At 41.0% G+C, this 15,208-nt stretch overlaps 1 protein-coding gene across 8 annotated transcripts in view; it reads left to right on the top strand.

The window, feature by feature from the left end:
• Window positions 1-15,208, top strand: part of LOC109554632 (opioid-binding protein/cell adhesion molecule) — a 1,067,951-nt gene that overhangs the window by 646,857 nt on the left and 405,886 nt on the right. The gene's annotated exons all lie outside the window — the stretch shown is intronic.

The following is a 15,208-nucleotide window of genomic DNA, read 5'->3' on the forward strand; positions in this document are numbered from 1 at the left end:
GGAAAGAGGGGGAAATACCTTGAATTGGAGACAAAGGCAAGTGAAGGAAAGTGTTGAAGTCAGCACAACAGCCTCGCAAGCTTAATTACCATAATGATGTAAAATAGCCCAATCAGCAATCTGGGGCTAATCTTTCATGTATTACAGGTCTCTCCTTCGTAGAGCTTCACAGCTTAAATGCATTTTTAATGAAGATATTCGAGGCAAGCAGATAATTTCCCCATCTTTACAGGAGGGAATCAGAGCACATTAAATCGGCTGTGCCTTGTCTCTTGTCTGTCGCTGTTCAAAGGCCTTGCTCTGTCTGGCACCAGCGGATCCTCTTTCAGAAAAGAGCGCTCAGCTCTCCTGCCCCTCCGTCCAGGGGCGGCTGGGGAAGGCACAGCAGGATCAGCATCTAGGCAGAGGGATGGCTGGTCCCCAGGGGCCTCCGCTCTGACTTGCCTGGTGCTGAGGGATGACAGAAGTGACTCTAGGGACCAGTCAGCACCTGTGTATGCTAAGAGTCCAGATACCCATAGAAGTCATTGGAATGTAAGGCTTGGACAGGAAAATGTATCTGAAGTGCTAGCCTGTGAACCAGATAACGTTTGCATGTCGGCTTGGGCCAAAGAGCCTAGTCCAAACCTGCAGCTTTGACCAATTCCAGCCCATCCAGCTGGGCTTTCCTACCATTCAGGGGTTGATGGCTGATAATAAGAGCAAATGACCTGGAATGGGGTTACTTTGACAAGTGTAAGCTTCTTGCTCAAGTTTTAATGCTGTTTGGTCCAGAAGCCTAAAAAACATGTATGCTAGGTGTCTGTACTAGGACCCCCTCAGAAGGACACGTCTGGGGAAGAGAGGAGGGGAAAGAACGTACCAGCTTCAGCTGCTCAGTGTCCTGGTAAGACAGGGGCAGGTCAAAAAGGAGCTCCTGCTAATTTGGGGAAAGCTCTAATTGGCCTCTTGCTAGCCTTACCACATCACCAGATGGTCTGAGATACAACTTTAACTGTCTGAAAGTGGTGAGAGAATAGTGAGTAGTGATTTCAGCAGGGTTTCTGGAACCCTGCCCCCACACCCACATCATCCCAGCTCCCACCGTATCCCCTTAACTCCCTGGTTTCCAATGGAGCTCATCCTAGTGAATTAGTGAAGGCAAAGGAGAGTGCAGCTTTGGACAGCATGCTCTCACATTCAGACCCTATGTATGTATGTCTGTGTGTATCTATCATCCATCTATCATCTATCTATCTAGTATCAATTGTCTTTCTAGTATTTATCTAACGTCTATGTCTAACATCTATCATCTATCTATCCATCCATCATCTATTTTTCCATCCATCCATCATCTATGTATCATCTTTCTATCTATCCATCCATCATCTATCATCCATCATTTATCTTACATCTATTATCCATCTATATACCTATCTATCATCTGTCTATTATCTATCTATACATCTATTATCTATCCATCCATCCATCTATCTCTCTATAACTTTTTAAGTCTTTTGCTTCTTTGAAGTAGACCCTTCAGTGTTTGTCTAGGTACTTGCAAGACACTGGATGACCTAATTAGATTCAACCTCAGATATCCATAAGTAGAATAGGAAATGTTTTGCTTCTTTTCTCATTTTTGTGATTCAGAGAATGATGACAAGAAAGGTACTGAAAACCTACAGTAAGGGGATGACCAGAACTGGCCTGTCTTGTAGGTCCTTACCATCTAGAGGCTGGTGGTCCTGCCTGAGAGCCCGAGGCAGCAGGAAGGGGATCCATGCTCCACACTTCCTTTTATTTATTTCTTCCTTTGCTTGACTCATTTACTTATTCAGATTATACTGTGTGCAGGCTATGTATAAGACCCTCTAACATTTCCAGATGGGGCTGGCCAACAGAGATATCCCTGGAAAGAGAGAGGAATGTAAGCATTCAGAGGAAACCCCAGACCCCACAGGTTGTAGGTTAATAAAGGGCGCTGAAGGCTGTTTGGCCCCGTTCTTCTCCAGGACCATGATGAACAGCACCTTAGCCCCCAGTTACAGACAAGCTGTTATATAAATCATTTGGCTGGTTATTTGAAAATTGAAATATGCTTAAGGTAACTCATTGATGATGTCCCTTATATTTCTTGAGGAAGGTACAGATAATTAAAGAAGAAAAGTAAAACTCACTAATTCCAGGACTCGAGCTAATCACTGGTATCTCATGTACAAACATAAACATATATATCGTGTTTTCTGAAAAGAAATTGAGAATCCCATGTCTGACTTGTAACCTGCTTTCTCACTTTATAGGACATGTATATCTGGGAGTCATTTAAATGTTTTTCTGTCACATAGTTTGAATTGGTAGTTTACCATACGCTGGATTATATTTCATTTAATTCCTGGGATTTTTTTTTTTTTTTTACCAGAAATAGCCTTGTGACTAACATCAAATGACATTCCACATATCCAAAAGCTACTTAACCCATAAAAAGCTACAATGTACATTTGTAATAAAAGATTTAGGGTTTTTTTTCAAGTGCATGTTTTAAAGTGTTCTTATCAATTAACTTATTGTACAAATACTGGTTTTGTGCCACTGCCCATTTGTTCTGGGAATGCCATAAATAAATAAGCGGCAGAGTCTCTGCCCTCTAAATCACTTAATAACTTTGTTTTGTCCAAATATAACTTTCCCAGTACTTTTTCTTTTTTCTGAGAGAAAAAGATGTTTCAAGATTAATCACAGGGGCCTGGTTTAGTGTGGCAGAGCTTCAGTATGTCCCATACTGTTTTTGTCTCTTTAAGTACCTGCCATGCTTATAATTGCCTTTTTAATGCCTGTTTCCCCTCTGGAGTCCAGACCTGCCTCTCTTTTTCACCCTTGTCTTTTTGGGGTCTCACACCGTGTCTGGCACATGATAGGCACCCAGTAAATATTTGTTGAATTAATGGATGGACGAATGAACCAGCACCAGTGTGCCAGTTTGTTTTAGCAAAATATCATACCTGTGCTACACCAGTGTGGGAGTGACATTAGCCTCCATCCATGAAGCTGTCACGTTTATTTTCTCTCCTAATATTTTCATTGCCCAACCCTTCTTAATTTTTTAAAGGGCCCTTTTCCTCCTCTAACAAAGCCCATCAGATTCTTAAATTAGTTTTACTTTATTAATTTTACTTCTATAGACAGCAGAGTAAAAATTCAAAAAGAACACAATGAAAATAGTCAAAAGATGACTTCCCTTCTCTGTCTTTCAGCAACCTACTTCCTGGAGACAAGCTGTGTTACTAGTTTTTGGTCTGGCATGTATGGCCAGAGATATTTTAGTCCTGGAAAAAAAAAAAATCTTTCTTCTTATGTCCAAATGGTAGCATACTGTCTAGTACTCCTCTTTCTCATAAGCTCTTCAATTTGAATGTTTTCTATTGATCTGTATTCCATTTGCTGATTCTGTGCCCAAACACTATTACATTTATCAACTGTATTAATGATCTGGGATATAATGTCTTAGTCTTAACATTTCCATGTGATGTTTTTCTAATAGATCAAAATACTTTGTTAAAATTCTCAATTCTTCCATCTATTTTTATCCTTTAATCTTTATTTTCTTTACTACTCATAGTTATTTAAAATCTTTGTTTGCTAATGCCAGTGTAAGTATCATTTGTACATCTGTTTCTATATCAACTTCTCTCTATTGATCATCAGTCCTGTTTTCTTGCCTCTAGTGACTTTGTATTGAATATCTGACATACCACATAAAGGAACCACAGAAGGTTCAGATGTTATTTTTCTCCAGAGAAGTTTTCTATTCCCTCTGTTATGCAGAAAATTCTGACATTATGTATAATGGTGAAACAGTGAGGGCATATAGTCAAGATATGTCAAGATATAGTTAAGAGAGTCAACAGAAAAAAAGGTAATAAAAATAGACCTACATATGATTTAGTAGATAAGATTTTAAATAGCTGTAATTAACATGTGTATAGTCAGTGCTTTCCAGAGAAATAGAAATATGATGTGTTTATATATATATGTATATATTTATGTGACAGAGATTTAAGAAATTCACTCATATAATTATGGAGGCTTGCATGTCCAAAACTTCTGAGTAGACAGGCAGATTAGACACTCAGAGAAGAGCCAGTGTTGCAGTTCAAGTGCAGAGGTCATCTCCTGTCGAGTTCCCTCTGGCTTGGAGTAGGTGAGTTTTTTGTTCTAGTCTGATCTTTAGCTGACTGGATAAGGCCCACTTGGGCAATCTGCTTTAGTCAAAGTCCACTGGTTTAAACGCTAATCTTACCTAAAACACACCCCCATAGAATCATCCAGAATTTTGAACAAATATCTAGGCTTTATGGCCCAGCCAAGTCGACATAAAATTAACCATGTTTAAGAATTAGATTAAATAGATGAGAGGGTGGCAAAGTTCAATGGGAAGTTAAATCTATGTAATGAGTCAAGGCCCTTGAGGAGGATATTTTATTTGTAGGTACCACAGGGCTGCGCCTACTTTGACTTGGCTAGTGCCCCAGCTTCCTGTGCAGTCCGAGGACACAGCAGGGATCTCACAGTGAAAATTAGCCCCACATTTCAGGTATCTGAAGATTTCACTCCATCATTACACTACTGGTAAAAGCTTTGTTGATTCTTCTTTTTTTTTTGCATAAAGCTCTGCCTGAACCAAGCCCAGTTTTCCAGCCCAGTTGCAGGTGGGAGTGGTGAGGAGATAGAAGCTAATGATACCCTGAGAATGGTCTTTCCTTTCTGGTGTTGAGTTTATCTAGTCTTTATATCTGCACCTCTCTGATTACCTTTAAAAATGTTATTTTTGTAATTTATACAGCTTTAAAATTTATAGTCAGATATGCAGATGACACCACCTTTATGGCAGAAAGTGAAGAGGAACTAAAAAGCCTATTGATGAAAATGAAAGAGAAGAGTGAAAAAGTTGGTTTAAAGCTCAACATTCAGAAAATAGGATCATGGCATCTGGTCCCATCACTTCATGGGAAGTAGATGGGGAAACAGTGGAAACAGTGTCAGACTTAATTTTGGGGGGCTCCAAAATCACTGCAGATGGTGACTACAGCCATGAAATTAAAAGACGCTTACTCCTTGGAAGGAAAGTTATGACCAACCTGCATAGCATATTGAAAAGCAGAGACATTACTTTGCCAACAAAGGTCCGTCTAGTCAAGGCTATGGTTTTTCCAGTGGTCTTGTATGAATGTGAGAGTTGGACTGTGAAGAAAGCTGAGTGCCAAAGAATTGATGCTTTTGAACTGTGGTGTTGGAGAAGACTCTTGAGAGTCCCTTGGACTGCAAGAAGATCCAACCAGTCTATCCTAAAGGAGATCAGTCCTGGATGTTCTTTGGAAGGACTGATGTTGAAGCTGAAACTCTAGTACTTTGGCCACCTCATGCAAAGAATTGACTCATTAGAAAAGACTCTGATGCTGGGAGGGATTGGGGGCAGGAGGAGAAGGGGACGACAGAGGATGAGATGGCTGGATGGCATCACCGACTCGATGGAAATGGGTTTAGGTGAACTCTGGGAGTTGGTGATGGATAGCGAGGCCTGGCGTGCGGCGATTCATGGGGTCGCAAAGAGTCTGACACAACTGAGTGACTGAACTTAACTGAAAATTTATAGTATGTAGAACCTTAGTCCATTATGGCTATTGTACACAGAATCAGAAGTTTTATGAATTCTTTATTCATCTTATTCAATGGTTCTTGACTATGACTGCTCATTAAAACCATGTCTATGAAACATGAAAAATGCAGTCGTCTTGATATACCAAATTTATCTAAGTTAGAACCCTCAGCTTACCTTTCCAGTGCCATACTATTTCCAACTTCTTCTCTCTCTATGCACCCAGTTTGTGTATAAATTCATGTCCTGTCTTACCTACTCCCTTTTACCTACATCCACATTCAGAGGGCTGCTCTGGCCACAAAAGAGAGCCAAGAATTATTTATTGTTGGATTCACCCATGCTTTATGTTCCCCACAGTTTTGATGCACAAACTCAACACTTTCTTGCTTTGAACTTGTCTGTTTCCTAGTCCCTTCTTACATTTTGCAAGTGTCCTTGATGATTAGTTTAAGGGAATAAAATAATAATAAGACATAACTATGTCTAGGTAGGGAGATGGCTGTTTAACATGTGATCACAAAATAGAGTGTTCAAACAGTGTACTAGTGGGATGTATAAGATAGCACAGCAATGAGGGAGAGCATGATAAATCTAACCATGGGTGAGGATAGGGAGTGAAAACAAAGTTTTGCAGAGAATGCATTTTTTAAGACTGATTTTGGTGTTATTCTTCCAAGCTCAGAGTTCCTATAGTTTTCATGAATTTGATTTGGTCCTGGACCCTCTTCTAGTTCTCAGCATAGCCCAGAACTGGTAATGGGCTCCGTAATAATGAAAGAGCTATTCTTACGTTGATGTTTTCTTAATGCAAAATGCCTTTTTCTACCTCCTCTTCTACCAGATACTACTTTAGGGTGAGTTCCTCACTTGTACTGTTATATTATGGTCACTATTTCATCATGTCTTGGTGACAGTTAAATTAGTTTCGTTTAAGTCTTTATAGTAAAATTTAAAATTCATTTTGTGTTTTACAAATACTCCTCTACATTGTCATATAGACTTCTGTGGCCATTGGATTTTCTACTGATAATTACTAGGCACTTCCTTTATTACAACTTTTTGTTAGATTGCACTTATCTTCTGAAAATATAGTTTCATCTAACTTCATTGCCCCCTTTGCACCTGAAATTTAAATTCAAAGCCCTTCTGGTAAAGTTGAGTTGTCTCCTGCCAAATCTGATTGTATTTCAGGGAATTATGAGATGTTTTCTGCCTTTGTCATGGAATCACCTCTGAGAAAATAGGCATCTTTCTAGAAAAAGCAAACATTATTTTGCTTTAGTATCATCTGAATATCCAGCTGTAAGCTCTACAAACCCTATTTGATTTTCTAAAGATGAAAAAAGAAGCAGTGAAAACACCACCTGTGGCCCCTAGTCTTTGCATTTCCTACCTAGCATTACAAGGCCAACTGAAAGGCAAAGCAAATTTCTTTGGCATTCCCCATTAATAAAATTGTATATACGGTCCTCTAATGGTTTGGTGGATTTGAGTTTTGGATCAACATTGTTATTTCATAGTGAGTCATCTTCAAAAGCAAAGCAATAGCCCAGTCTCCATCCCCATCCCAGTCATCGGAAATTTCCATGATAACATGATATTTTTTCTTTAAGATTGAATATGAAAGCTTCAACCATTACATCAAGCCACAGATCAATCACAGCCACCACACAGAGAAAATTACCATTTGGCAATATCCATCATCTCTATAAGTGGTACCCGCATCTTATACCACCTGAGCCAGCATCAGCTGTTGCTGCCCGATGCTGTCTTCACTGAGTCTACAAGTCGACCAAAGGGTCTTGTTTCCTTTATGGGGATAGAACAAGAGCACAGAGTATGTGTGTGAGGGGAGACTGTTTCTTTCCAGTCCTAGAGTCTCTTGATGCCAGAGTCCTACTTACCTACAATTTTAATAACATTAACAAGGAACTGAATCTCTCACACTTTATTTATTGACTCACTGCACCAATCTACCCCCTGGCCCACTGACTTTGAAAAGGAGGCTGATAGCTCTGGAGAGTGGAGATTATAGCTGAGAATGAAGGAAAGTGCAGGTTGCGTATCTGTGTTTTATCTGGGTTGTGGATATGCTATAACTCAGTCTCACAATGCACCAGGAACTCTCTCAAGGCTCTTGAACTGATTGTATTTTTTTAGTCCTCTTCATCTCCTATGAGTGGTATCCTTGTTCCTGGGACACCAGGTACAAGGTGTCTCTTCCTGCTATAAATAAGAAATCTTATCTTCAGTTGGAGGTAAATGCACCCATCTCTCATTTGAAAGTTCAGCCATGAGACTGAATGAGAAATGATAGAATGCATAGTGAATAAATACCTGTGAAGGTAAAAGTGCATGAAGAAATAGGAATATCATCTGTGAGATTCCCAAGGCTGATCAGCAATCTATGACTTGTGGGCACAATCCTGCCCACACTCTGTTGTGTTATCACTTACGAGTATAGGATGTTTTTTACATTTGTAAAGGAGTGAAAACAGATCAAAAGAATACTTCATAATGCATGAAAAATCATATGAAATTCGTATTTCAGTGTCTGTAGATGAAGTCTGGGGCTTCCCTGGTGGCTCAGTGGCAAACGATCTGCCTACCAGTGCATGAGAGCAGCAGACATGAGTTGATTCCTGGGTTGGGAAGATCCCCTGGAGGAGGAAATGGCAACCGGCTCCAGTATTCTTGCCTGGAGAATCCCATGGACAGAGGGTCCTGGTCACAAAAGAGTCCATGGGGTCACAAAAGAGTCAGACAGGACTTAGCAACTAAACCTTCACCCTTCAAATAGTTTGATAGGTACATGCTCATTCATTTATATATTGAGTCTATAAGTAAGTAAGTAAGTATTAGTTGCTCAGTCGTGCCTGACTCTGCGACCCCATGGACTGCAGCCCACCAGGCTCCTGTGTCCATGAGATTTTCCAGGCAAGGATACTGGAGTGGGTTGTCATTTTCTTCTCCAGGGGATCTTCCCAGCCCAGGGATCGAACCTGGGTCTCCTGTACTGCATACAGATTCTTTACTGACTGAGCTACAAGGGAAGCCCTATGTATTGTCTATGGATGCTTTCAAATGGCAGAACTGAGCATTTGTAGCATGGACCATATGTTCTGCAAAGCCTAAAGATTTACTCGATGGCCTTTTTGGTAAACAATGTGCCAAGCACTGTTCCTTAGCTGAATTGCCCTAGGAGAAACTGCTTGTCCTTGGTCATGTGAAGCCATGTTACTGTGAAAGACTGAGTTAATACCATTCTACAGATTTCTCATGATGCTTGGAAACCTGGATCCTAAGTCCTCTCCATTTCATTTGACAGTACAGCTCTCTCAAACCTTTTCATTCTTCCCCAGATTCCATGCTTCTTGGGTACCCTTCACTCTTATCAGCTGACCTCATTTTCTACATCTCAAAGAAGAAAATTAGGTAATTGAGTGTGAACTAACTCAAGCTGCTTCTTCCTCTCCTTCTTTTATTTGCATCTGCTACTGCTAAGTTGCCTCTGTGCAACCCCATAGACTGCAGCCCACCAGGCTCCCCGTCCCTGGGATTCTCCAGGCAAGAACACTGGAGTGGGTTGCCATTTCCTTCTCCAATGCATGAAAGTGAAAAGTGAAAGGGAATTCGCTCAGTCATGTCCGACTCTTCACAACCCCATGGACTGCAGCTTACCAGGCTCCTCTGCCCATGAGATTTTCCAGGCAAGAGTACTGGAGTGGGGTGCCATTGCCTTCTCCGTTATTTGCATCTAGTATCCATCATATCCCTCTTCCATACATCTTTGCTGCTGTTATTTAGTCACTAAGTCATGTTTGACTCTTTGTGACCCCATGCACTGTAGCCCGCCAGGCTCCTCTGTCCATGGGATTTTCCAGGCAAGAATACTAGAGTGGGTTGCCATTTCTTTCTCCAGAGGATCTTCCCAACTCGGTGATCCAACCTGTGTCTCCTGCATGGACAGGTGGATTTTTTTTGTTTTTAACCACTGAACCACCTGGGAAGCCTTCCATACATCTTAGATTAGCATTTAAGACATAACCCTCTTCCTACATTTGTTTCTTTCTCTTTCAGGATTTTCTCCCATCAAATACACTTTTCCTCCTCTAGACAGCCACCCTCAATCACAATATATAAACATGTAAACATGTCAACTCAGTGGTGTCCTCCACCCCTATCTTCTCTCTCATTCTCCTCACAGCTAACCTACTGGAAAGAATACCTTATATTCACTCTTCTTAACTGGTTCACCCAGTAAATCGATCTAGTTTTGATGATCTTCTATGGGAAAGTATGGTAGAATTCTAATTACTACCTTAAGAATGTATTTCAGAAATGGTAGTGTGTAATTGTAATTCAGAATCCAGGTATGTTATAGGCTTAAAAATAAAGATATATACAGATGAATATGATCTTTAAGCTATGTAAAGTCAGAGCCAATATTTCATCAAAACATCAACAAAATGTTCAGTTCAGTTCATTTCAGTCAGTTTTGTCTGACTCTTTGCTACCCCATGGACCACAGGCTTGGACAGGAAAATGTATCTGAAATCCTAGCCTGTGACCCTGATATGTTTGCATGTCAGCTTGGGCCAAAGAGCCTAGTCCAAACATGCAGTTCTGACCGATTCCAGCCCGTGCAGCTGGGCTGTCCTACCATTTGGGGACTGATGACTGATTATTATCAGTACAAGTACAAGCAATGCCTGATAATAAATACAATCAATGGGGTTGATTTGACAAGTGTAAGCTTCTTATTCAAATTCTAATGCTGTCCAGTCCAGAAGCCTAAAAAATCTGGTCTGAACGTGTATGCTAGGTGTCTGTACTAGGACCCCCTCAAAAGGACGGGTCTGGGGAAGAGAGGAGGGGAAAGAAGGTACCAGCTTCAGCTGCTCAATGTCCTGGTAAGACGGGCAGGCCAAAAAGGACCTCCTGCTAATTTGGGGAAAGCTCTAATTGGCCTCTTGCTAGCCTTACCGACATCACCAAATGGTCTGAGATACAACTGTAATTGTCTGGAAGTAGTCAGAGAATAGTGAGTAGTGATTTCAGCAGAGTTTCTGGAACCCTGCCCCCACACCCTCCCCATCCCAGTTCCCATCACGTCTCCTTAACTCCCTGGTTTCCAATGGAGCTCATCCGAGTGAATTAGTGTAGGCAAAGGAGAGTGCAGCTTTGGACAGCATGCTCTCACATCCAGATCCTATGCATGTATGTCTGTACATCTATGTGTGTGTCTATCTCAGTTCAGTTCAGTCTCTCAGTCATGTCCAACTCTTTGCGACCCCATGGTCCACAGCACGCCAGGCCTCCCTGTCCATCACCAACTCCCAGATATTACTCAGACTCATCTCCATTGAGTCAGTGATGCCACCCAACCATCACATCCTCTGTTTTCCCCTTCTCCTCCTGCCTTCAATCTTTCCCAGCATCAGAGTCTTTTCCAATGAGTCAGCTCTTCACATCAGATGGTGAAAGTATTGGAGTTTCAACTTCAGCATCAGTCCTTCCAATGAACACTCAGGACTGATCTCCTTTAGGATGGACTGGTTGGATCTCCTTGCAGTCCAAGAGACTCTGAAGAGTATTCTCCAACCCCATAGTTCAAAAGCATCAATTCTTCAGTGCTCAGCTTTCTTTATAGTCCAACTCTCACATCCATACAAGACTAATGGGAATACCACAGCTTTAACTAGATGGACCTTTGTCAGCAAAGTAACGTCTCTGCTTTTTAATATGCTGTCTAGGTTGGTCATAGCTTGTCTTCCAAGGAGCAAGCGTCTTTTCATTTCATGGCTGCAGTCACCATCTGCAGTGGTTTGGGAGCTCAAAAAAATAGTCTCTCACTGTTTACATTGTTTCCCCATCTATTTGCCATGAAGTGATGGGACCAGATGCCATGATCTTAGTTTTTTGAGTGTTGAGCTTTAAGCCAACTTTTTCACTCTCCTCTTTCACTTTCCTCAAGAGGCTCTTTAGTTCCTCTTTGCTTTCTGCCATAATTATGGTGTTATCTGCGTATCTGAGGTTATTGATATTTCACCTGACAATCTTGATTCCAGCTTGTGCTTCATCCAGCCCAACATTTCATATGATGTACTCTGCATATAAGTTAAATAAATAGGGCAATAATATGCAGCCTTTCCCAATTTGGAACCTGTCTGTTGTTTCATGTCTGGTTCTAACTGTTGCTTTTTTACCTACATAGAGATTTCTCAGGAGGCAGGTAAGGTGTTCTGATATTCCCATCTCTTGAAGAATTTTCCACAGTTTGTTGTGATCCACACAGTCAAGGGCTTTGCCTTAGTCAATATGCGGAAGTAGATGTTTTTCTAGAATTCTCTTGCTTTCTCTGTGATCTAACGGATGTTGGCAATTTGACCTCTGGTTCCTCTGTCTTTTCTAAATCCAGCTTGAACATCTGGAAGTTCTCGGTTCATGTACTGTTGAAGCCTAGCTTGGAGAATTTTTAGCATTACTTTGCTAACGTGTGAGATGAATGCAATTGTGTGGTAGTTTGAACATTCTTTGACATTGCCTTTCTTTGGGATTGGAATAAAAACTGATCTTTTCCTGGCCTGTGGCCACTGCTTAATTTTCCAAATTTGCTGGCATACTGAGTGCAGCACCTTCTCAGCATCATCTTTTAAGACAGCAACAAAATGTAAAGTTTTCTGAAAAGAAACATTTATTAAATTCACAGATATTAAATCTAAATCAATGAAATTATAAAAAAGAGAACATTTTATTGATTTTCATAAAACTTTTATATTAACTTGAAAGTTTATACCTTACTTAGAACAGCTTAGTGTTTTCAGGGAGGTCTTATTTACTAAATTACAAATGGGTGACTGCTATTTATACAGCTTCCATGAAGATGGAATCTATCTTGCTTTCAGCAAACATTTTTTGAGAATATTATCTGTGCAAATCATTATTTTAAGTGCTAGAAAAATGTAGAAAAGTTTTATTGAAAATGGACTAATGCCCTCAAGGAAAATTTAAGTTAGTGAGGGAACTATACTCAAAAAGATAACTGGTAATACAGTCTTTGTAATAACAGAGTAGGAAATGAATTAATGATGAGATAGTCAAGATCATTGTAGTTCTGAGTAGTGAGCAATTAAATTCGGCTGGAAGTGGAGTATTAGTTGACTTCTGAATCTTGGGTTTACTTTTAATAGAGAAAATGAGAGAGAAGACCATCTGGTTTTCTACTTCATCACACTGTTGAAATGATACTCTGGAACAATTCTATTGAATAATAATCCACTAACTGCTATCTCTAATGATCTTTCCTCAGCTTCCACTTCATTCCCTTCCTGCAGAATTGGACTTTAAAACTTCCTCCCTTCCTGACTTCTATGATGTTAATTTTCTGAGTGTCAATGGAACACTGGATTTTTTGGCTGGATTTTTTTCCTGCCTGTACAGTAGGTCAGGACCATTTAGTGAAGCAGAACTGTGGCATAGTTTATTCCTAACCTTTTTTGACTCCTGTATCTCAGGTTCACCTCCCAGACAGAGGTAGCCACAGTGAGGAAACTGATACAATTTGCAATGGCCAGTGTAGGGATTGACCTGCTAGGCTTCTGGAGAATGGAGCAGATCAGCAGTCCTCTATCCTGGCTGCCCAGGGAAATGGCACAAATTCAAATATGCTTCTTCCCAATCCCCTTCACTCATTATGATTCTGTGACCATAAGACTAATTTAAAAGTGCCACCAGTGAAGCTGATACACAATGAGAAATGAAAAATATTAGGGTCATTTTGGGGAATCCATTCTAGAATAGTTTTTTTTTTTCTTTCTGCAAACCACTCCTATCTAAGGGTTTCCCAGGTGGCTCAGTGGTAAAGAACCTGCCTGCTGACACAGGAGACAACAGACAAAGATTCAGTCCCTGGGTTGGGAAGATCCCCTGGAGAAGGAAATGGCACACCATTCCAGTATTCTTGCCTGGAGAATCCAATGGACAGAGGAGCCTGGCGGGCTACGGTCCATGGGGTTACAAACAGTTGGACAGGACTGAGAACTCCATCTAAGTTGGAGAAACAAACTAAAATGTAGACGACATGGCAGCGTCTCTGCACATATAAGCGTCAACTACTTGTTCCACGATTATGTTCCGTTAGACCTGTGACCAGGCTTATGCTTTCATCCACCTGCCTATCCATGGACTGTCCTCCTCTCTAAACCCATGGGTTATTTTTGTGATGTTCATAAAATAGGATATGACTGTGCTGCCATCTCTGCATTTGAACCCTTGGTGGGCGCTGACCTTTCCCGGCTCTGAGTCATGAAAGCTCTTATTAATTTCCTGCAGGGATGCTGGCACTCCGAGGCAGTGGAGTGGTGGGAGTTCATTAACATGTGGGGCTCTAATTAGCTAGCAAAGGATTTGTTTCTGTCCTCATTCTGATAACTAACGAAGCTATAAATATAGACGTACAAGAACAAACAAAAAGCCGAAACTGAAGGAAAGAGGTGTTGACATGTCCAGGGCAGATCTTTAAACCAAAATAACCACCCTGTTTTCTTCCTCGCACTCTCCAGGGACCTAATCAAGCTCTTCTAGAAAACTTCATGTGGACAGCTGCACAGTGTGGGAGAAAATCAGAGGGGTCTAGATAAGGGTGGAAAGAATTATTGATTGGATTGGATTGTGAAGTCCCTTCTGAACCTGCCGTTCTATGAATAGCAAATCTAAGGAGAGGTAAAAAGACCTGAAGTTCCCAGGTGTTGAAAACAGAATGAAGAAAATTTAATCATTGTCTTTGTGTCTGCATAGGATTTTGATAGAATAAAGACCACATTCTCTGTTTCCCAAACTAGAAGAGGAAACATGTTTAGATTGCAGCTGGGAGCAGTCTAATTGCTTAATTAATATTTGGAGGCTCTTTATAAGATACCTTGTTCAAAGAGTTGGTAGGTGGTTAGCACACAACTCTTGGGGGTACCTCAAACTGTGCCAGATGTTGCTATGGAATCCCTGCCCAGTGACACTGAACCAATCAGTTGAGGTTCCAGGAAGTACTCTGAAGGCTTTTAATTGCTGGACTGAATTCCCAACTAGGCTGTGGTAGTTCCTGCCCCACTTAAGATCTTAATAAGCAATAAGGAAGTCTGTCTACCTGAGGTTAAGGCCCTGATTTGTTGAGATGGATAATTGGCTCTGTAAAGAATCAGCCCCTGGGATGGATGGTTCTCCATCATTAGATGCCATGTGGTAGAGGCGCTGAGAGACGGATATTCTGAAAGTGCAGCCACCGTGTTCTGCATTCAATGTCGCTCGCCGGTTTTCTCTTGAGACCTGAGTCCAGACACGCTGGTGTTCAGAAATCCCACTGCTAGAGCCCTTCATTCTTTTCCACACTTGGATCCACCTGGGCAAGCTCTCCTAGGAGTGGAAATATGAATACTCAGAACAGGTTCCCAGGGCAAAACTAAACTTGAGGTTTCACTTGCCATTTAGCTTCCGTGATTTCTTGATTTCCCTTCTCTCAAGTCTGATAAGCTACACAAAGGTCTTTGAGAAGCCCATTTGAGAAAATAGAGATGG

The sequence above is a fragment of the Bos indicus genome, chromosome 29 (assembly GCF_029378745.1).
Source record: "Bos indicus isolate NIAB-ARS_2022 breed Sahiwal x Tharparkar chromosome 29, NIAB-ARS_B.indTharparkar_mat_pri_1.0, whole genome shotgun sequence".
Lineage (NCBI taxonomy): Eukaryota > Metazoa > Chordata > Mammalia > Artiodactyla > Bovidae > Bos > Bos indicus.